We start from the raw sequence: 23,456 nt of genomic DNA on the forward strand, positions 1-23,456 counted from the left end.
TCTGAATAAGTTGGCTCCTACTCCCAATTCCATAGCCCATAATTGATCAAAATAATGTCATATACATTAAGAACATGTTTCCTGAAGATTGCTAGATTGATCTGGGCCTTTTGTTTCAAATGACAGAAACTCAAAATATCTTTAAAAAGTAAATAGGTTCACTTATATAACTGAAAAATGGAAAGGTAGTATGGCTTCAGGCATGGCAAGATCTAGTGACTCAGATTCTATCAACAGAATTCTGTCTTTTTCCTTTTACTTTACTTTCCTCTGTGTTGTCTTCACTTGTAGGCAGTCTCTCTTTATGTGATAGATAGACATGCTGATGAATGATTAACTAGGATTTATTAGCAGTTAATTACTACTGCAAGTAACAAAAAAATAAAATAAAAATGGCTTAAGTGAGATATTTCTTTTTCACTTATGGGTCTAGATGTAAATAATTTAAATAATTTAAATAATTGGTAAGACAACTCTGTCCCATGATGCCTTTGGGTTCCCATTCTTAAAACTTTCTGAATGGCTATTTCTCAATCACCCATTGGTATAATACTAGGGAGGGTTTTTATTTTCCATGACTCTTGTAGGTAAATATTCATCATCACCACAACCTAACCACATGTTGTCTTTTTTAAAAATCATTATGAGGTTATTATAAACTTAGGAATATTTTCTAAATCTGCTATTTAGAAAGCTGCTATTTTTATCAGGTTAGTGCTTTCAACCTTTGCTGCTACACGTTAGAATCACCTGAAGGATCTTAAGAAAAAAATGGACTCCAAGATTCCATTGTTGACCAATTAAGTCAGAAGATCTAGAGAATGGGGCCTGATTTGTTTGTTTGTTTAAATGTAGGTTTTGGGGCACCTGGGTGGTGCAGTCGGTTAAGTGTCCAACTTGGTTTCAGCTCAGGTCGTGATCACAGGGTCATGAGATCGAGCCCCACATCGGGCTCTGCACTTAGTTTGGAGTCTGCTTAAGACTCTCTCTCCTCCTCCCTTCCCCCCACCCTGCCCCACCGCCCTGCACTCTCAATTTCTCTCTCTAAAACAAATAAATAAATCTTTAAAAAAATAAATGTAGGTTTCATCACACTGGCCTCCATAAGCAACTAAAATTAATATTGTTTGAGGTCTATGTGGACTACTCGGTCTTCCCTAAACAAAATTTGTCCAAAACGGAGTAAGAGAGATGCAATGACTCAAATATAAAGTGGCTCTTTGCCTTGTATCAGGGCACAAACATGATATAGCTGTTCTCTAATGTCTCCATCATCTGCAGATGGAAGAACTCCAAGCATCTTCCTAGCCATGGGTATTTGGACTTACTCTCAAGAAGGATCCCAATTCCCTGTCCTTCTCATTTCTCTGACCTTTTGACTGGCAGGGCTTATTCTGTTGTTTGAGCCCTGTGGTTCATCTTTGCTGATGAATAGTCTTAGCATCATTTCCATCTTGTCTAGACTAAAGCTCAATGCAGCACACACTGTTTAACAATTGAAAGACATATCCTGAGCTCAGACCTGTCCTAGGACACTCTTCTAAAGCTCCCATTTGTCTTTATATATGCACAGAGGCCTTTTGGAGCCCAGAATTTGGCCTTATACCAAGTAACTATATCTTGCTTGTCCAGTGTCGTAAGTCCACCAGTGAACCTGTTTATTTAACTTGGTTCCTTTCTCAAATGACTTCACAAAATGTTAGTAGCTGAAAGTCAGGTTCAGAAAGAATTTATTCTTATAGTCTCATAGGCATTTCCAATGACAGAAACCTGATTACTGAAATATCTGTTTCTTACCATCCCTTTTCTTCAGCCATTGTTTAGAGGGCACCATATTTGACTCTAATGAAAATGTGAGGCCCAAGTTTAGAGGTAGAACTGGCTGTTAGGAAGGACATGAAAATCACGACTGCTGTAACTGCTTACTACTAGCTCTAAACAGAATGAACTTAGTGTTTCACTAAGAAGAAAAGGAAAGAAAGAGCAGAGGCTGGAAATAAAGGATAACATGGTATCTTAACAAAAATGTTTTGGTGTAGCTGGTGAAGGAGAAAGATAAAGTTGATCCACCCATTACCATCAGGGACTGAGTCCTGCAAAATAACTACTGGCTGAATTATTACCTTCTTTCTCACTGCAATTGTAAATCAAATCCTGGGCTGGGTGGGTTCAGGTACCTCTAACCTGTCAGGGGCACGTGCTAATAATCAGGGTCCTGTTGCCTGTGTTGTACTCATTTACCTTAGCACCTCTATAGCTAACCAGTATACGGTTAAGCTTTTGCTGAGTTCCCTTGTCAAGGGTGATGGTGGGCTCTGTTGTGGGCCTGCCAAGAGCTGCCTCTGAGGAGCAGGGTCTTCCATGGAGGCGGTCTGCAGGGGGAAAGAGTCTGGCTTTGAAGCCTGATAGATCGGCAGTTTCCTGGTCGTGAGGGGACAAGTGAAAAATGTCTAACATTGTATGAAAGGGGCTCAATAAATAATATCTGTAGGAAGAGAAGATACCAAGAGGGAAATCATAAACACAAAGTGGGTGCTGAGACAACAAACATATCAGCAGGGGAATTTAATTTAGGAAGTGATCAAAGAGGAGAGAAAGCTGAGAAAGGTTGACAGCTGTGGTTTTAGAGAAGGATGTGAACTTAATCATTTTTTTTCTCTTGCATTAGTCTTCATGAAAAGTGAAAATGGGCTGATTCTGATGGCAGCAATCTTTGACTACCCATAATCTAGCCCCTTTGGACAAGTCAGCAGAAAGTAGTACTACAATGGACCTGTATCTTTCTAATTATGACTCTGACTCGACTTAACTCTTTATGCTATTATAAATAATTTACTGTTTTGAGTCTTGGTTTTCTCATCTGTAAAGAGGGTGAGAAGTACATGTCTTTTTCTCTGGGGGTTTCAAAGCTCAAATACAGTAGAGTTTATCCATTTTATTTATCTCATTTATTCATTCAACAAATACCTATTGTCTACTATGCACCAAGTATTGCTGTGGGTGCTGGGGATATAGAAATGAACAACACAGGATAACATCCCTGCTTTTATGGAGCCTACATTTAGCAGTAGGAGAATGATACTAAAGAAATAAGCAAATAAATGTCTAATATGTCAGGTATCGACAATTGCTATGAAGAAAATACATAGCTAAAGGGATAGAATTACTGAAAAAACTTTGTAAACTATGAGGAACTATTCAAAATTAAGACTTTACCCTTTTTCAGGTTTGATTGAATAATAGTATTAAGCTCAAGGTCTTTGGCACTGGAGACTGTATTTGACTTTTTCATACAAGAGGAATTTCTGTTATTGCTCATTACAAGATCGGCCTTTTTTAAAAGGCCCCATTTTCCCACTTTTTCCTAAGTCCTTATATTGTCATGAGGCTTCTGGGAAATGAATACTCTTTCAAATAGAGAGAATTTTAATTCAGCGTCAGAAGTATCTAGGATCTGAGAGTTTCCTGAATCTTAATTCCAATTTTTATGTCTTTGGAAAGTTCTTTTTCTTATTTTGCCTAATCCCTATTTAGGAAAATAGGAGCAATCTTTCTTTTTTCTTTCTTTTCTTTTCTTATTCTTTCCTTCTTTCTTTCTTTTGAACTACTCAGTGTTGTGGTTTTTTTTTTCCTTCAAGATTTTATTTATTTATTTGACAGAGCAAGAGAGCCCAAGCAGGGGGAACAGTAGAGGGAGAGGGAGAAGCAGACTCCCTACTGAACAGGGAGCCCAGTGTTGGGCTTGTCCCAGGACCTGGGATCATGACCTGAGCCAAAGGCAGACGCTTAACCATCTGAGCCACCCCGGCATCCCACTCAGTGCTTTATATTGTTTTATGTCCGTTGAAGATAGAATCATATTATCTTTATACGGGCTAGATATTGAATATTAATCTTCAATAGAGGTTACACTCAGTTCATTTTATGTAATTTCTTGATTAATGTTAAAAACGTACTTCTCAAACATTTATGAATGCGTCTCTAAATAGAAGGCATGTCTTTGAATAGAGAGAATAGCAAACCACTCTATTCTTTCACCAGCCTAGATGCAACTGAATTAAAAGTGAGGCTAGAAGCCAGTTGCCGATTTTATTTTCACACAGAAACAGAGTACTCTCATCTAAGGGTCTGAGTACTACCAACTCCGCCTGGAAGGATTGCTTCCACATAATACGAGTTGCCTTTGGGCATAAAGATAAGGGAATTCAAATTAATTTAGATACTCATTCCGTTAAGCTGGGCTACTTTAAAATGGAACTCCCCTATGTTAAAATTCAATAGTAACTGTTCATTATCTCTCATTCTAAGATGCTTTAAATGCTTTTTAGACAGTCTGTAGTTGCCACAGGTATGTGACCAACAGAAATATTTCCCAAGCTTATTTAGCGGTGACATTAACTTTTTCTCGAAGGTCAAGGAGGTGTTGATAGATGCATCATCATGTTGTGAGCAACTCTGATAAAGAAGTCTTCCTTTACTTGCTCCCTGGACTCAAAGAACAAATATTAAAAGAGTCGGCAGAGTGTTTTATAAAAAGATGTGCCCTTGAAGTGAGGGGCAGGATATGAACTATATTGTGCCTTCGAAAATGCCATGCTTTGCACCAGTAATCAATATTATTAGCTTTCAGTTATCTTCAAAGCTTAAATCCAGGGATTTTTCTTTATGTTTGTTTCCCCCCAAATTTTTTATTTTTATGAAGTGGGGAAGACCCTTAAATTTTTTGTTTTAAATACTGCTAAGAAGGTTAGAAATTAAGATAACATTGAGATCCTAAAACCTGAAATCCAATTTAATAGTCTCAGTATGAAGGGTGAGTTTTTTTAAAGCAACAGTTCATTATCACTTCCCTGTCTTCAATCTATTCTTTTTTTTTTTAAGGGAAATAAAGGTTTTTTTTTTTTTTTGCATTTTGTTAAAAGAAAATAAAGTTCTACATGATACAAACACCCAAACAAACACTGATTTAATTAGGTATTTAAATATTTGCTGAAACATTATCTATTTCTTTCTCGAATCCTACTTTTAAAAAATCAATTACTTGGTTTGAAAAGTAGAATTTTTTTTTAGCGTTTGTGTGTGTCGTAATTTCCAGGATGAAACTTGCCTTTTTAAAACTGAGGATCAGAGACAAATGACCTGTTCCATTTTTTCTTTCATATTTTTCCTACCTTTCCTTTCCAGTTCTCAACAGGCTGTGTCTTTGTGCACCTGAAGGAAAAGACAAACATCTTTTTTTGAATAAAGCTGTCCTATACAACTTGCTGGCATAAGTGAGAGGATCTCTCAGGCACACTTTTTTTCCCCATTTCCTCCCTCTATCTTGACCAGAGGTTCTCTCTACCCATACTCCAATCCCATAATCTGAAAAGAAAAGAAAACATTGTTCCAGCTCTTTCTGGTTTGAAATAGGCCTTTGAGCGCTGTTTGCAAAGAGTCATTTCCATGACAATAGCAAAGCCCTCGATTTCTATTCCGTTTTATAAAGAGGAAAATCTCTCATTCAAGTGACCCTTCAGACCTGTATTTTTTCCAAGGTGTGAGATCAGATGTGAAATGAACCCATAAAGAAAGTGGTTGGGAAAAACCAATAAGCACACCCTGGGATTCTTTCCTGGCCTGTTTAGGGTTCCATGTAACCCTCGGCTCTATTTGCATTAGTCCTCCATTGAATGTAAGAATTAGAGAAAGTATTCTAAATAAGGAAATTGAAACTCTATCTACTTCTATTCTAGATTCTATTGAAAGTCTAGAGACATCTCATAAAATGAAATCACATTTATATAGGTAGTCGCACTTCCAAGAGATTAAAAAATTCAAATAACTGAGGAATTTGCAAGATGAGTATTTAAAATGCAGTCATATCTGTTGTCTCTTTAATACTGATGAAAGCCATCCTACAAAAGGAACTTCAATATTTTCAGTAGCCTTCAAAACAGGAAACCTTTTTATGGTGGGATTTTGAGTACTAATTCTGCTTTTAGTATTTTTCAAAGCACTGAAGATAGTGAAATAAGACATAAATATGTTAAACTTTAAAAGTTTTCACTTTTCCAAAAGCTGTTTTGAGTTTCCAGTGGAATACAGTCCTTTTCTTATTTTGTGGGAAGGATTTTGGCCATTAAACTGCGCAGTGAATCTGACCGTTAAGATCAAGAAAATTTTGGATGCACATTGAACTAATGCTATAAACTTTCTTGTATGTCCTCAGATGCTTTGGAGGAAATTACATGAGACAAGGGGACCGGTTCCCCACCCACTCCCCTGCCATTTGTGAAGTAAAAAGTACCTTTGAACACAGAGTTTCATAATAATTGCATAACTATTTCTGTTTTCTCATCAGTGCCAGCCTGCTACTGGTGAGGTACAGCAGTCTGAAAAGAAGTCATCTGAGAACGGAATTCTAACAGCTTAACAAATATTTCCTGCAGCCACCCCTCTTCTTTCTGATTTACAAAAAGCCATTTCAAAAATTTCTGAGCAGTGGTGCTATAAAAAAAGTAAACTATAGACCAATATCTCTGATGAATGTAGATGCAAAAATCCTCTGCAAAATTCTAGCAAACTCAATCTGACAATACATTGAAAAAAATCATTCTCCTCAATCAAATGGGATTTATTCCAGAGATGCAAGAATGCTTCAATATTTGCAAATCAAGCAACATGATACATCAATAAAAGAAAGGATAAAAACCATATGATCATTTCAATGGATGCAGAAAAAGCATTTGACAAAGTACAACATCCATTCATGATAAGAACTGTCAACAAAGTAGATTTAGAGGGAACATACCTCAACATAATAAAGGCCAAAGATGAAAAACCCAGAGCTAACATCATACACAATGTAGAAAAACTGAGAGTTTTCCTCTAAGATCAGGAACAAGACAAGGATGTCCACTTTTACCCCTTTTATTCAACATAGGACTAGAAGTCCTAGCCACGCAATCAGACAACAAGGAGAAATAGTGCTTGCTTCTGCAGCACATATACTAAAAAATTGGAAAGATACAGGGAAGATTAGCATGGCCCCTGTGCATGGAAGACATAAATTTGCAAAGTGTTCCATATTTTTAAAAAAAATCAATCAGTAAAAGGCATCCAAATTGGTAAGGAAGAGGTAAAACTTTAACTATTTGCGGATGACATGATACTGTATATAGAAAACCCTAAAAATTCCACTAAAAACTATTAATACTGATAAATGAATTCAGTAAAGTGGTAGGATACAAAATTAATGTACATAAACTAGTTGCATTTCTATATACTAATAATGAAGTAGCAGAAAGAGAAAATAATAAAACAATCCCATTTACAATTGGACTAAAAAAAACAAAATACTTAGGAATAAACTTAACCAAGAAGGTGAAGGACCTGCACTCCAAAAACTATAAAACACTGATGAAAGAAATTAAAGATGACATAAACAAATGAAAGATGTTCCATGAGCATGGGTCGGAAAAACTAATATTATTAAAATGTCCATTCTAGCCAAAGCAATCTACAAATTTAATGCAATCCCTATCAAAATACCAACAGTATTTTTCACAGAACTAGAACAAATAATCCTAAAATTTATGTGGAACCACAAAAAAAAAAAAAAAAAAGCCAAAGCTACCTTGAAAAAGAAAAACAAAGCTAGAGGTATCACAGTCCCAGGTTTTAAGATGTACTACAAAGCTGCAGTAATCAAAACAGTATGGTACTGGCACAAAAATAGACACATAACTCAATAGAATAGAGAGCCCAGAAATAAACCCACACGTATATGGTCAATTAATCTATCACAAAGGAAACAAGAAGATACAATAGGGAAAAGACAGCCTCTTCAACAAATGGTGTTGGGAAAACTGAACCACTTTTTAATACCATACATAAAAATAAACTCAAAATGGTATAAGGACCTAAATATGAGACCTGAACTGTAAAATTCCTAGAAGAAAACATAGGCAGTAGTTTCTTCTATATCAGCAACATTTTTCTAGATATGTCTCCTCAAGCAAGGGAAACAAAAGCAAAAATAAATTATTGGGACTACACCAAAATAGAAAGCTTTTGCACAGTGAAGGAAAGCATCAACAAAACAGAAAGACAACCTACTAAATGGGAGAAGGTATTTGCAAATGATGTATCCAATAAAGGGTTAATATCCAAAATATATAAAGAATTTATACAACTCAACACCAAAAAAACCCAAATAATCCAATTAAAAATGGGCAGAGGAGGGCACCTGGGTGGCTTAGTTGGTTAAGTAGCTGACACTTGATTTCAGCCCAGGGTCCTGGGATCCAGCCCTGCATCAGGCTCTGTACTCAGCGGGAAGCTGTGTGAGGATTCTCTCTCTCCCTGTGTTCCTCTCCCTGCTCTCTCTCTCTCTCAAATAAATAAATAAATCTTTTTTAAAAAATGGGCAGAGGACCTGAATAGACATTTTTCCAAACAAGGCATACAGATGGCCAACAGAAACATGAAAGGATGAGCAACATCACTAATTATCAGGGAAATGCAAATCAAAACCACAATGAGATACTACCATATACCTGTTGGAATGGCTAAAATCAAAACCAAGAAGAAATAATAAGTGTTGGTGAGAATGTGGACAAAAAGGAATCCTTCTGCATTGTTGGTGAGAATGCTAGCTGGTGTAGCCACTGTGGAAAACAGTATGAAGATTCCTCAAAAAAATTAAATACAGAATTACCATATGATCCAGTAATTTCAATACTAGGTATTTACCCAAAGAAAATGAAAACACTAATTGAAAAAGATATATGCACCTCTATGTTTATTCCAGCATTATTTACAATAGCGAACTATGGAAGCAGTTCAAGTGTCTATCAGTAGATGGATGGATAAGGAAGAGGTGGTATATATGCACAGTGAAATATTACTTAGCCATAAAAAAGTGAAATCTTGCCATTTGCAAAAACATGGATGGACCTAGAGGGTACGATGCTAAGTGAAATAAGTCAGAGAAAGACAAATACCATGTGATTTCACCTGTGTGTGGAATTTAAGAAACAAAACAAATAAACAAAGAAAAAAGAGACAAACAAACAAAAAACCCAAACCTTTACTATACAGAATAAACTGGTGGGAGAGGAGGTGCGTGGGGGTATGGGTGAAATAGGGGGTTTAAGAGTACACTTACTGTGATGAGCACTGAGCAATGGATAGAATTGTTGAATCATTACATTGTACACCTGAAACTAATATAACACTGTATATTAATTATACTTGAATAAAAAAATTTCTGAGCACTGATATAGCTGCACAGAATGAAGTGATAAAATAGTAATTATATAATGATGAGTAAATTAATATTAACTCCAAAGTCTATGTACTAAAATAATAAACCTCTGCATTGTTTGTATGATCATGAATATATATATACTACCTCATTTTCCAAAGGACTAGGAAACTTTGGGTATATGACTATGTTGCAAGGACAAGTAAAATACTATACTTGAAGACATGAGGTAAAATTCTTTGGCTTACTCCATATGTATGCCTTGGGCAGAGTTGACTCTTGTGACTCAGTTTCTCTAAAAACATGGATAAAGAGACCCTTGACTAACAATCACAAGTGTTCAAAAGTCTCAAAGTTAAATTTTCCTTCTGATAGTTATAACTAGATGAGAATGAGGAACTATGGTAGATGAAGTATTTTATAAAATGAAGACATCTAAGGGTTTCTCTTAGATCTGGTTAATTAGTAGGCCTTTACCCTTATGCCTGGGCTGAGCGGTTTTTCAGACAATACCTTGAACTGCAGAGCCCATTGTGTGGTAAGAAATTTTTCATTTTAGGTGTCACATTCCATCTCACTGTTGCTGCCATGCCACACTGCTCAATTTTGGAAATATGGTTTTTATTATTATTTTTAAAATCTTAGAGTATTTGGGGCATAGTGGGTACTTGTTAGAATTGATAATGGTGGTCAATTTTTCTCCTTCTATGTTATATGTATGATATATCTGCAGTAAATATTTTTCTCAAAATATATTAAATTTGCCTTGTGTTCAAAAAGAGACTACTTTATTGGTGATCATGTGCTTAGTGTAGTGAACACAGGTTTTGGAGTCAGGAATTTCAACCCTGGCTTTACTAAATATTCTTGAGTAAGTTATTTAACATTTCTGACTCTCAGATTTCACATGTGAAAAGTGTAAATAGTAATGCACAACTCTCAGTTTTTCTTCCAAGACAAATGAAATGAACAAAAAAATGTGCCTAGTATGGTGCTTAACATACAAGTGATTTATTTTATTATTGTTATTATTATAATAGAAGTAAGACTCTATAATATAATTTTGTTTAAAACCTTATTTGAAGATTTTTTTAAAAAATTGAGTTGACTAGAGGCATCTGGGTGGCTAAGTCGGTTAAGCGTCTAACTTTGGCTCAGATCATGACCTCAGGGTGCTGGGATCAGGGTCCCTGCTCCACAGGGAGTCTACTTGTCCTTCTCCCTCTGTCTCTGCCTTTCCCCCCTGTTTGTGCGCATGCTCTCTCTCTCTTTCTCAAATAAAATAAAATAAAATCTTTTTTAAAAATGAAATAAATTGAGTTGAATAATTGGAGTGACCAAATGGATTAAGTCTCCAAATTGGTTTGTTTCATGCAGATAAAATTAGTGATATTTTTGTCTTCTGCATCAAGCATTGGTTCGATTTTTATCTGAATCTTTGCGTAGTGGGTATTTGGACATGTGTGAAAGAAATATAACCTACACTGTCTTTCTGTGTCTTAATTCAGCTTAAGCCTTCATTGTGCTATTTGGGTTTTACTTACCTTTCCAGGGTTATACACAGGTTTTGGGGGCTTACACTATAGCAGGGAACAAAGGTGGGAGTGGACATACTCTCCTCTAGTCATTGGTACACACCAGTTGCTGCTGGTAATTCTCTGGACAGAGATCAGGAAAAACTCCATTCTCCTTGCCAGGTCCTAATTTAGTTGGTTATTTTTATAAAGCGATGAGTGGAAGGTTAGGATTTTAGGAAACAGACATTAATCGGAAGAGTTTTTATAGCAATGCCTCTTTTATTTTCCATTGAAAATAAAATTAAATAAAAATCAGATATATCCACACTGGTTTCCCAGGGCTTTACTGATGAGGTTTCATGTTTTATTTTTTTTGGTCTAAGCAGCAAAGATGAATCTCTCCATATCCATATGATGCCTTGTCTTTGGGAAATGGACAAAAAGTTCATTCAGAGTTAAGTTCAAAAAAACACTGNGGTCTAAGCAGCAAAGATGAATCTCTCCATATCCATATGATGCCTTGTCTTTGGGAAATGGACAAAAAGTTCATTCAGAGTTAAGTTCAAAAAAACACTGCTTCCTTTTGACAGTGAGGTGTACTGCCTTTCTCTTTTATATCTGAGATGACTGACAGGGATGACATTTGTTAGAATGCTCCTTTTTTGTTTGGGGCAAACATCCTTTATTCTGCAGTGGAAATATTACAAAGTAGCAAGCTATGGTAGCCAGCCTTCAAGGTAGTGCCTAATGAGCCGTTCCTTCTGGCATTCTTGATCTTGTGTGATCTTCTCCCATAATCAGTAGACTCGACCTGTGTAATCAGTAGGATCTTGGAGGAAATAACGATGTACAATTTCTGAAGCTTGGTCATAAAAGATATTGTGGCTTCTGCCTTGCCTTCTCTTCAGTCTCTCTTCCCAGGGAAGCCAGCCACTATGTTTTGAGAATCTTCAAGCAGCACTGTGGAGGAGAGGAACTGAAGCCAATTGCCAATAGCCAAGGTGAACTTGTTAGTCTTGTGAGTGAGCCACCTTATAAGTTAGATCTTGCAGACTTACAAGGTGTCAGGTGAGTGTAGTCTTAGCTGACATTTTAACTCATGAGAGATCCTGAGCCAAAATGACATAGCTAAGCCACTCTGAAATTCTTGACCTACAGGAACATGTGAGATAATTAATAATTATTATAATTTTAAGTCATTAATTTTGGGAATGATTTCTTATTGCAGCAATAGGTAACTGATACACAGGCATGTAAGAATTCTTATGAATAGATGTAAAGGCTTTGTCAATAATCCCTTGCTTTTTTTCCTTTTTTTGTAACATATACAAATTATCTTTTGGGAATGGAATGGCTCAAGTTTTGTGGTCCTGCACTCTGCAAATGACAGTCCATCTTCACCAAGTTCATTTTTTTCTCCAAAAAAAAGATTTAACGCATGTCAAATGACCAAGAGTTTTAGTCAGCTGAGTCAAGATAGTCCAAAATTCTCTTATTTGTGTCCACCTGTCTCTCATTCCTTCTCCATCTCGTTCTCTTACTTCTGTGCCAGTCTTGGTAGAGTTGAATGGCTGGGGCACAAGAGAATTTTTGCTGTTTCTGTGTCAAACTTTGGCAGTAAGGAAGCATGAGAGACTCTGGGTTTTCTGTATTCTCATCTGCTTAAATTCACCACAGTTACACCTTCTGTCTAGGGGTTCTGGCCCCATCAGGTCTTCTGTATAGGACCTTTCAAAATCTCTATTATCACCAATTAGGGAACCTATTTCTAGTCTATATGTGTGTGTGGTAAAAGTGATAGGTGAAGGTGGTAGATATGGAATCTTTCTTTCTTAATTTCTTCTGAGTATTTTGTCTCTACCCCAGATATTGTCCATTTAAGTTCTTAAGCGCTTGAAAATCATAGCCAGAAAGACTGTTAGTCTTTTCTGGCTTTTGCCTGTTTACCCCTCCTCGCAGGCATCTTCTTTGTTTGAATGAGAGGAAGGGATAGAGGAAATGTTGGGAGAAAAATGATTATATGTTAATATCTCAAAGGTATGATGCTGTGCTTGCTTTGGCAGCACATATACTAAAAGTGGAATGATACAGAGAAGATTAGCATGGCCCCTGTGCAAGGATGACACATAAATTCATGAAGTGTTCCATATTTTTGTAATAGTAGAGGACTTTAACATCCCCCTCATTGCAATGGACAGATCATCTAAGCAGAAGATCAACAGGGAAAGAAGGGCTTTGATGAAACACTGGGTCAGATGGACTTCACAGATATATTCAGAATATTCCATCCTAAAGCAATAATATACACATTTTTCTCAAGTGCACATGAAACATTCCCCAGAGTAGATCACATCCTGGGTCACAAATCAGGTCTCAACCAGTACCAAAAGATTGGGATCATTCCCTGCATATTTTCAGACCACAATGCTTTGAAACTTGAACTCAATCACAAGAGGAAATTTGGAAAGAGCTCAAATTCACTGAGGCTAAAGAGCATCCTACTAAAGAATGAATGGGTCAACCACGAAATTAAAGAAGAATTTTAAAAATTCATGGAAACAAGTGAAAAATGAAAACACAACTGTTCAAAATCTTTAGGATGCAGCAAAGGCGGTCCTAAGAGGGAAGTCCATAGCAATACAAGTCTTTCTGAAGAAACAAGAAAGGTCTCAAATACACAACCTAAACTGACACCAAAGGAGCTGGAGAAAGAACATTAAGGAGGGCACATGATGTAAAGAGCGATGGGTAATACATAAGAGTGATGAATTACTCACCTCTATGCCTGAAAGTAATAATGCATTATGTTAATTAATTGAATTTAAATTTTAAAGAAAGCAAAGAGAAAAAAAAAAAAAGAAACCGAAGACACGGCATATATAGATGGATTTGACTGTCTGGGTTTGGGTGAGCTCTGAGACTCTGTTTGGATGATACGGCATTTAGGGCAAGTGGCCTCAGCTGTACTGTCTACTCCTAGGTCAGTCAGGGCCCAGTCAGGAGACAGAAAACAACACCAGTCATCGGAGAGAACTTGTTTTATTTTGTTTTTTCTAAGCCTATTCTGAAATAATTTTGGGCTTTCAGTTTCAAAATTTGTCCAGAGAATTCCCATATACCCTTCACCCAGCTTTCCCTAATATTAACATCCTACGTAACCATAGCCACAATACAATGATCTAAACCAGGAAATGAATATTGATATGATAGTATTCACCACACTACAGACTTTGTTGTAATTTCTCCACTTGTCCCACTGATGTCTTTTTTCTGGTGCAGGCTCCAAACCAGGATCCCACATTTCATTTAGTTTTCATGTTTCCTCATTTTGTCTTTCATGACCCTGGCACCTGAAGAGTACTGTCCGGTTACTTTGCAGGAATATCTTTCAATTGGGATACCCGGGTGGCTCAGTCGGTTAAGCGTTGGACTCTTGGTTTCAGTTCAGGCCATGATCTCAGGGTCTTGAGATGGAGCTATGAAGCTTATTTTCATAGCTCCCTCTGCCCCTCCCCCCACTTGTATGTGCGCAGGCAGTGTTCTCTCTCTCTCTAAAATAAATAAATAAATCTTGAAAAAAATACATTATGCCAACACACTTAGGACAATTCATACGGGGGTTTCAAGTTTTACCCTAATTTTGCCCTAAAATTATATGCAAATAAAAGTTATCTGAAGGTAGGAGTAAACACAGGGAATGAAGTTTAAGTAAAGCTAAGACACTTCTGTGGGTCCTGGCTATTTTAGAAAACCTGAAACATTCATTCTTAAGATGCCACAAATAAAAAGTTTGACAATAGTATAAATTAGTTACATGTTAATATTGTAATAACAACTGAATTCCTTTAGACATCTTACAGATGTAGGCAAATTAGTTCTTGGTGCTATCTGTTGAATGTGCAGACCGGTGGTTTTATACAACATATTACATGGAGAACTGTTAAAAATGCAGACGCTCAAGCTCTGCCCTAGCAATTCTGATTCAGATCAAATCGTTTATTTCATTTAAGGGTGTGGTCACTTTTATTCCTCAAGTTATGTATTCATTTATTGACTAACAGGCTAATTGTTCTCAGAAGATAATTCTGTTGCCTTTGGAATTAATAAAGGCAGGAGAAAATGATTATTAACAGAAAAATTTGTTTTTTAGTAGCTTGTACAGCTCTAAGCAATTTACAAAGTACTGTCAAAGAACAGTCAACACAGAGGAAGTGGAGCCAAGGAGTGGAGAGAGACACACAGGATTCCATTGATACCATGTGTTTGTCTGAAGCCAGTATACCTCTGGTCTATTCATTTACATGAAACAATAAATTCCTTTTTTTTATTAAGTGAGGTTGAATTGGGTTTTCTGACATCTTAACTAAAAGAATCTCAACTGATAACAATTCCCCACAAATGGTTGTTGAATCTATGCTTGAATGAAAGATTGAAGTGTACAGTAGTCAACTGCTCCTGACTTTTTGGGGGTAAGAAGCATCTCTGTTGTGTAGCACAGTTCCAGTGGCCACCATTTATGTGGAATATAATATTAATGGTGCTTTCCAGGATGTGGGCAACAAGGCAGCCCTGAGGGAAGATGATTGTGGGGTGAGAGAGAATCTGTGGTTCTTAGTGCTGTATCATTTATACCCTGGAGTCCCATTTTCCCAAAGTGGGCTGACCACGTTCTCTACATTCCCTTGTGTTATGGATCCATTACTCTTCAGGAGTTCCATCCAGTTTTTCTTCTATTAGCAGAAAGCCAGAAGCATTTAATCTGGCTGTGCTAAATAGTATTTAGAATATGTGTAGTCCTTATGCTTAGGCCTCATTATCATGTACTTATACATAACTATTATTTTTATTTTAAGTTTTATTCTATTAAAGTACACATTTTACTGAATCAATTCATGGTGACTCAGGCTTTATAATGTACCAGTCTATAAAATGTTCAAGTAGTTACAAATTTTAAAAAAACTGGGGGAATTCTTGCTCTATATCCATGCACTGACTTGAGTTGAATCTTTCTTACTTTTTTTGTTTTCCATTTGTATAGCTAACTCCTTTGTACACTCACTCACTTAGTGGTTTGAAGAAATACAAGGAAGAGATCATGGAGAAGAAAGTGATCTGTTCCCATTTTAAAAAATTAGCAGTATGCTTCCTCAATAGGGCTCACCTCAGGGAAAATTTTAGTTTTCTCCTGAAATTCTGTGACTCTCTTGCATTTAAGTGACTTCTTTTGTTCGACTGGCATAGGTCCAGCTGAACCAGTTCTCAATGCCCAGGAAGTTGAGAAAAATCTGATTTGTTTTTCCCTATTTGCAGAGAAGGAACACATGTTGCTATGTACAAAAGGAAATGGCCAGTCTCTGAAAATTTCTAATAGAATAATGTGCAAGCATTTTTGTTAAGTTCTGAAAATATTTTGTCCTGTAATATTTTTGCAAGTTGCCAAACCTAAGTAATATGTTTTATACACATTCTCATTTTAAAAAATTAAGTCACCAGTGAAGATTGCGAGTTTTACATTGAACATTTCTAACCACCAGGCTTTGGAAGGGTCACCCTACTCTATATGATAGAGGAAGGTAAACAGTTCTAGGTAGCAGCCAGCATAGAGACCTTCTTGCCTGGACTTATTTTCATAACTGTTGAAATGTTTCATTTTCATAACTTTTCCTTAAGTTTTCAGAAATAGAGAGAGTAAGGCATAAAATATTTATCTGCTTATGACATCTGGCCATAGCTATTGGGCATAGTAACGTTCACTACTGAGTGAAAAGATACTTCCTGATGTCTGTTACTATGATGAATACTTAAGCAAGCAAACTATAGATAGAAATTTCCAATAATAAACTCAAATACATACTGGAGAGATAGATGATAGATAGATAGATAGATAATTTTATTTTCAGGAAGAAAAAGAATTGTCATCTTGACTAGCCACATTTAACATAATAGTGCTTTTTGTATCTCTCTTTTGAATTTAACACCCACCATGGAGATGTAGTAAAAATGAACTACTGCTTTTGTGCCTGAGTAGGATAAGCTGATTTTGGAAGTGGGGAGTGGGCATGCTGGACATTAGGAGTACTTTGCGAGGATAGTACAGTACAACATTCTGAACCAGTAGGCCCACTGAGGATGTTATGCCTTTGGTGTTACCCAGTTCATTCATAAATATGATTTGATAATGACATTGACAATGGTAAAGAAAAGCATTTTCTCATTAATTTGAGGACAAAACTTCTGGTTCCCAAAGTGAAATAGGAACATACTCTAAAAGCCCAGAAGAAATTTGGAACAAATAGTAAGGGTTAGTTTCCTATTATTCCACAGAATCAGGGTGTATGAATACTAATGTATTCATCTCTGAATATTTTAGTCTAGGAAACCAAAACATGCTAATATCAAGCTAAGAGATTCATTCAGCTAAGGAATATTTCTTTCAGACAATGTAACTGGAGCTTTTATTTGCAATTGCTCCTACTTGTCAAAAATAATGGAAACTGGAAAAAAATTAATTAAATCAGAGCAATAGAAAAAGTCCCACAAATAATGTCACTTAAGGCAGATGTTAAAGTATTAAAAGTAGAAAAAATATATAAAACTATATTTGCAGTAATATATCCAATTTTGCATATAATAAAGAGTATCATATAAACCACACACACACACAGAGTAAAACGGTTGAAAGGCTGTAAGTGTTAACAATGGTTATGTCTAAATAGTGGTATTATGGAAGATTTTAAAACTCTTCGTACTTTACTATATGTTTCACATTTTCTACCAAGAACAGTTGTTACTTTTTAATTAGAGAGAAAAGAAATGCTATAAAATGTCTAAAGCTTTATAAAAAATTTAATTTTTATAATTTTTAAATTTTTTTACACGAAATTTTAGAATTGTATTTCCTATTGAAGAGAAGCCATGTTGTTTTAAGTATAAAAACTGCCCAATATGCAAAACTCGAACTGTATTGCAGATTCTATATTACAGCATTTTCTTCTACAAGGCTTGCTACATTTTCTGGTTTGGTTAGATCCACTTTTATTTCTCCATAACAAAATTTTTCCACTTGTGGAAACAGTGCATTATCTCTGCTTTTGCTAGTAACTTCTCCTCTTCTCTCTTAAAATCTATGTCTGTAAAGTCCTTTTTAAAATGTCTCCCTTCGGACATACAAATGGCTAACAGACACATGAAAAAATGTTCAAAATCATTAGCCATCAGGGAAATTCAAATCAAAACCACACTGAGATACCACCTTACGCCAGTTAGAATGGCAAAGATAGACAAGGCAAGAAACAACAATTGTTGGAGAGGATGTGGAGAAAGGGGATCCCTCCTACATTGTTGGTGGGAATGCAAGTTGGTACAGCCACTCTGGAAAACAGTGTGGAGGTCCCTTAAAAAGTTAAAAATTGAACTACCCTATGACCCAGCCATTGCACTACTGGGTGTTTACCCCAAAGATACAGACGTAGTAAAGAGAAGGGCCATATGCACCCCAATGTTCATAGCTGCATTGTCCACAATAGCCAAATCATGGAAGGAGCCGAGATGCCCTTCAACAGATGACTGGATTAAGAAGCTGTGGTCCATATATACAATGGAATATTACTCAGCTATCAGAAAGAACGAATTCTCAACATTTGCTGCAACATGGACGGCACTGGAGGAGATAATGCTAAGTGAAATAAGTCAAGCAGAGAAAGACAATTATCATATGATTTCTCTCATCTATGGAACATAAGAACTAGGATGATCGGTAGGGGAAGAAAGGGATAAAGAAAAGGGGGGTAATCAGAAGGGGGAATGAAACATGAGAGACTATGGACTATGAGAAACAAACTGAAGACTTCAGAGGGGAGGGGGTGGGGGAATGGGATAGACTGGTGATGGGTAGTAAGGAGGGCACGTATTGCATGGTGCACTGGGTGTTATACGCAACTAATGAAGCATCAAACTTTACATCGGAATCTGGGGATGTACTGTATGGTGATTAACATAATATAATAAAATAAAATTAAAAAAAAAAAAGATTAGTTGCCCAAAGAGAAAAAATAAAATAAAATAAAATAAAATGTCTCCCTTCGGGAAATCTTTTCTTATTAAACCTGTCCTACGTTGATTGCTTTTTAATGTAAATCTTCAGCTAGTGTGCATTTTTTACTATAGTAGTTTATGGTTGTTGTCATGTAGCTTTATATATAATTCTTTGTAATTTACTTTTTGTTGACGCATTCTTCTGTGTCTAGAGGATAAATTCTCAGGGTACAGAGGCTAGAGTTTGCTGTTTGTTTCCTGCAAAACAACTGGAATAGTGAATCTATACTAATCAAGCAGCTGGAAATATATAGTGACAGGTGAACCAAGAATCCTGTGAGAAAAACTGTGGAGAGAAATAATTAGGTAAAATTCTGAACCTTTGGCTGCTGGTTGAATCAAATATCTCTTGATGGTGTCTGCTCAGCTGTGCTGCTTATATCCAAACTATTTCAATAATGTGAGTGTGGATGAAAATGTGTCTTTGCTATCTGTTTCTCATTTTGCATTATGGACTGACTGGTTTTCAGAGACAGAAACCCTAGGATGTTGACCCAACTTCAGATTCCCTAGCAGCTTTCTGACCACTCTCTTAGGCCTGATAGTTTTCTATTGTTCCTCTACATTGGATATTGTTTGGTAACTGGGCATTGTGTTATTTTGAATTATTTTTATGTCTTCCAGGGTCAGTTCTAAAATCACAGAAGTCATAGCAACTAGAGAATATTTCAGTGTGAACCATTACTTGCAATCTTAGAAAGTCTTTATAAATGCACAGGTTGAAAGTTAGTTTTGTTGTTATTATTGCTGTTTGTACATATTTAGGCAGCTCTCTTTTTCAGTAAGTCCTTTATGAAATGTGGCATTTGACAAAGGGTCAGTATTAGAAAGTTTAGAGCAGGGAGTTAATATGGCCAGATGTGTATTCTTTCCAGGAATATTAGTTTTTGAAAGTGCGATTTGGGGAGCAACTGCTTTATACAAAAGAACAGTCTGAGGGGAAAAATTGAGAGTATAGGGAAGAAAGCTACCTAATATACAATTTCTTATCTCTACTGTGAGTGAGGTTTTTCTCCACATCCAAGAAGATGTACTTGTGCTGTGTCTCATGGATTTGCTGCTGTTGCGGCATTCTGCTGGCAGTGAGGACTGGAGTGATGCCTGCATTTATCTCATCCAACTTCATGTTTGATGTGAAACATGGTTCTTGGGATGACATTTTACAGGAGCTACACCAGCTGCTGGCCTATTCTTACGTTCTCTGTTCTGCTGTTAACTGAGCAGGAAGATAACCTGAAACAGTGGGAATTCGAAAGGTGTGATTCACCAGTGCCAAAAGAGCCAACGGTGGACCAGGCTCAGGTAGTCCGAGATAAGCGATCTTGTTTTTGTGTTGTTTTGTTCTTTTTATCCCTTTCTCTTGAGTTCTGGTACGGCCATGCCAGGCTTCCAAGTTGTTAAAATCCTAGTAGGCACAAGGAAACATTTCTCCTCAGTTTATTGTACCTCCCTTTGAGTCTTGGGAGCACTTTTTGAAGAAGAGTTTCCAAATATAAAGCTTGTAAACAAGTTAGAAACTACTGGAGTTGATCTTGTACGGTCCTTTCTGTAGTGAGTGTGCCCGGGTCCTCAGGGAACAGAGAAATGAAGAAGCATCTGATTCACATCCATTCCACTCCATCTAGACTCTAGTCCTACCACAATATGCAGATGTAGTGTTGTTACATGGTATTTGTTGGATGTGAAATAGAAATCTAGCCACAGCTTAAGCACATGCATCCAGCATGTTTGCTGGATGACCTTAGGCCCACTGACCTCTTTCACAACTCATCTTAGACTTGTTTGGAAACCTGGCTTCTCTGTATCAGTGATGTAAAACCAGCGAATGACCATTTGCAAAGAAGGGATGGAAACAATCCACAATGCAGAAACCTGGGCTCAGAATATTGCCTTCCTCCTCTTTTGGCTCTAAATCTGGTCCTTTCACTTGCTGCTTGGTGAGAGAACTGCTTGTACCTGAGTAATGCAGACCTTCCTTGCCAGGAAATCCTATAAATTCATCTATGTTTCAAATTGCTCTTTGGCAGTCTTTGTTTCTCAATGTCTAACACAAGATAAATGTGATTGCTCTCCCAAATAGTGAAGACAGGGTTGTGAATGCAGGAAGGGTGTTTGACTTCATTTCTCATTTGTTAAAGTCATTACACCTACTTCTGTGCATTTTGTGTGTGTGTGTGTGTGTGTGTGTGTGTGTGTGTGTGTGTGTGTGTGTGAAGTTCAAATAAATTAATACAAGTAAAGTGACAGGGCCTGGCACTTGGTAAAGATTAGCTATTATTATTATTTCTGTCATTTAGGGATATTCACATCATTTTCCAGGGTCTGAGGAGAGATCCAAGCTACACCTGACAAATATACAGACTTCTGGAAACCACTGGCTGTGGGTTGAATGATAAGAAACTTTGTAAGTAAACTTTCAAGACTTCTAAAATTGAAATTTAAACAAATAACAGTTTTATGCCAAATACTTAAACAAAGGGTCCAGGTATTAGCTCCTTTAAACAATTTCAGTCAGGGAGAAGATTTTTGTGAAAAATGTAAAGTTCTTGGGACCCTAGGGTAAGTACGTGCATCTGTGTGTGTCAAAAATGAAAGGCAGAATAGAGAATTCTCATTTTTATAGAAAGGCCTATTAATTTGCTAACTGATTCAGTATCTGGGATCAAATTAACAAGGCACTCAAAAGGAAGGCAGGGTAAAAAGACTGAAATACTCTAGTAAAGACACTTGACAGTGGTTGGCCGTGGCTCCCAGTAGCATATTGAAATGCTTGGGAGAACAAATCACAATGTTGGGAAATATCAAAATGTTCAGCTCTTTGGTAAAGTTGTACTTCACGCCTGCCCAGCCCCCCATGCCCCTGTTGGGCGGGAGCATCTTCCCTGCTCCACCACACACTAGTTACTGCTTGGTTGGCACATAACACGTTTCATAAAAACAGGAACACTGGGTGAAAGACTCTGATACGAAGTCATATTATAACCAGCAGTTCACGTGTACATTCACAGCACATAGTTTAACGGAAAACTTGCCTAAATAAGATTGTGCTTTATATGTCCAGTGCTACATGGATTTTAAGGTTAATTTTCTCCCTGCCTCTCACTTGAGGAGAACTTGCTTGTAAACCTAGTGCCAGATGTCCCCTGATGTGTTTCAGATGTCACTGTAGAGGATGGGTCAAAGGGTTACTCCTTTGTTGTGTTTCTCAAGACCCACTGATCTTGTTTTCTGTCCCCTTGATGAGTAATTAATTAACTTAGATTAGCTTTTCATAAAAGAAGCACTGCCTCGTCCACTGAAGGAACACCTCAGGAGTATTACGTCCTAACACCAGGACTATCAAAACAAGAAAGATAAGAAACCTATTTTCATTTTTTTATAAGTTTTTATTATGATATGTTAGTCACCATACAGTACATCCTTAGTTTTTGATGTAGTGTTCCATGATTCATTGTTTGCGTATAACACCCAGTGCTTCATGCAATACGGGCCCTCCTTAATACCCATCACCGGCCTATCCCAATCCCCCACCCCCCTCCCCTCTGAAGCCCTCAGTTTGTTTCCCAGAGTCCATAGTCTCTCATGGTTCATTCCCCCTCCTGTTTACCCCCCCCCCATTCTTCCCAAGAAACCTATTTTCAAAGGGAAACTTTGGCTGCCCTGGTGAATTGGTCTTGGCTTTGTGTTTTGAGACTTGTCTCTGTCAACGTTCTAACAGAGCAAAACAACTCTTGCAGAGAGAAAGTAGTAAAAGAAACCTCTCCATATTTCCTCTGTGGTACTCAGGACTTCTTCACAAAATGCAGTGCTCAAGATATACAACTTACTTGGCTACCACTGTGTTAATATTCCCAAGGGGTCTCTTTTTTGTTATTTTAATCTATATAAGCTATACAATCAATTGGAATTACTCATCTAAGCCATAAAACACAAAAAATTATTTAAGTGACTATATCCTCAATCTCTTCAAAGATAGTACATAACTACGACCTCCCTAGCTGCATAGGAGAGAAGTTTGTTTATTGCATACAATGAATGCCATAGTTAGTAGGAATAAATTCTCTCAAAATTGGCTGCAAATGGCTGATAGACTTTCAAGTCTACCATTAAATATGATCTTTAGGATATATGTTATGGTCAATAAAAGTCTAACTAATGGTCAAAAGCCTTCAGAGCTGGAAATAGTCAAACCAATACTCAAAATTCAGGATAATGCTCACTCATATCTTGTTTTTTCTATCTTAAATATACAAGTTGATTTTGATTTTTCTTAAGATGTAATTTACACTTAGTAAAATTCCTACTTTTTACATGTACAGCTCAATGAATTTTGACAAGTTTATGTAGTCATGTAACTACCACCAAAATTACAGAGTAATTTCCCATTAGCCTCTTTAGTAAATCCCTTCCCCTGATCACCCACCAAAAACCACTGATCTGATCTCTGTTTCTTTTTTTTTTTCCTTTTTTGTAGTAACAAATTAATTGAATCATTCAGTATGTAATCTCTTGAGTCTGACATTTTTCTGTACATAATGCTTTTGAGATGTGTCCATGTTGGTGCATGTATCTGTAATTTTTTTCTTTTTTGTTGC

At 36.8% G+C, this 23,456-nt stretch overlaps 2 non-coding genes across 2 annotated transcripts; both read left to right on the top strand.

Annotated features, from left to right (window-relative positions):
- Positions 1-6,968: 6,968 nt before the first annotated feature.
- LOC117801622 lies at positions 6,969-7,075 on the top strand. Its single transcript, XR_004624383.1, has one exon. It is a non-coding gene; the product is annotated as a U6 spliceosomal RNA (small nuclear RNA).
- Positions 7,076-12,814: 5,739 nt separating this feature from the next.
- LOC117801715 lies at positions 12,815-12,921 on the top strand. Its single transcript, XR_004624450.1, has one exon. It is a non-coding gene; the product is annotated as a U6 spliceosomal RNA (small nuclear RNA).
- The last annotated feature ends 10,535 nt before the right edge of the window (positions 12,922-23,456 follow it).

The sequence above is a fragment of the Ailuropoda melanoleuca genome, chromosome 3 (genome assembly GCF_002007445.2).
Source record: "Ailuropoda melanoleuca isolate Jingjing chromosome 3, ASM200744v2, whole genome shotgun sequence".
Taxonomy (NCBI): Eukaryota; Metazoa; Chordata; class Mammalia; order Carnivora; family Ursidae; genus Ailuropoda; species Ailuropoda melanoleuca.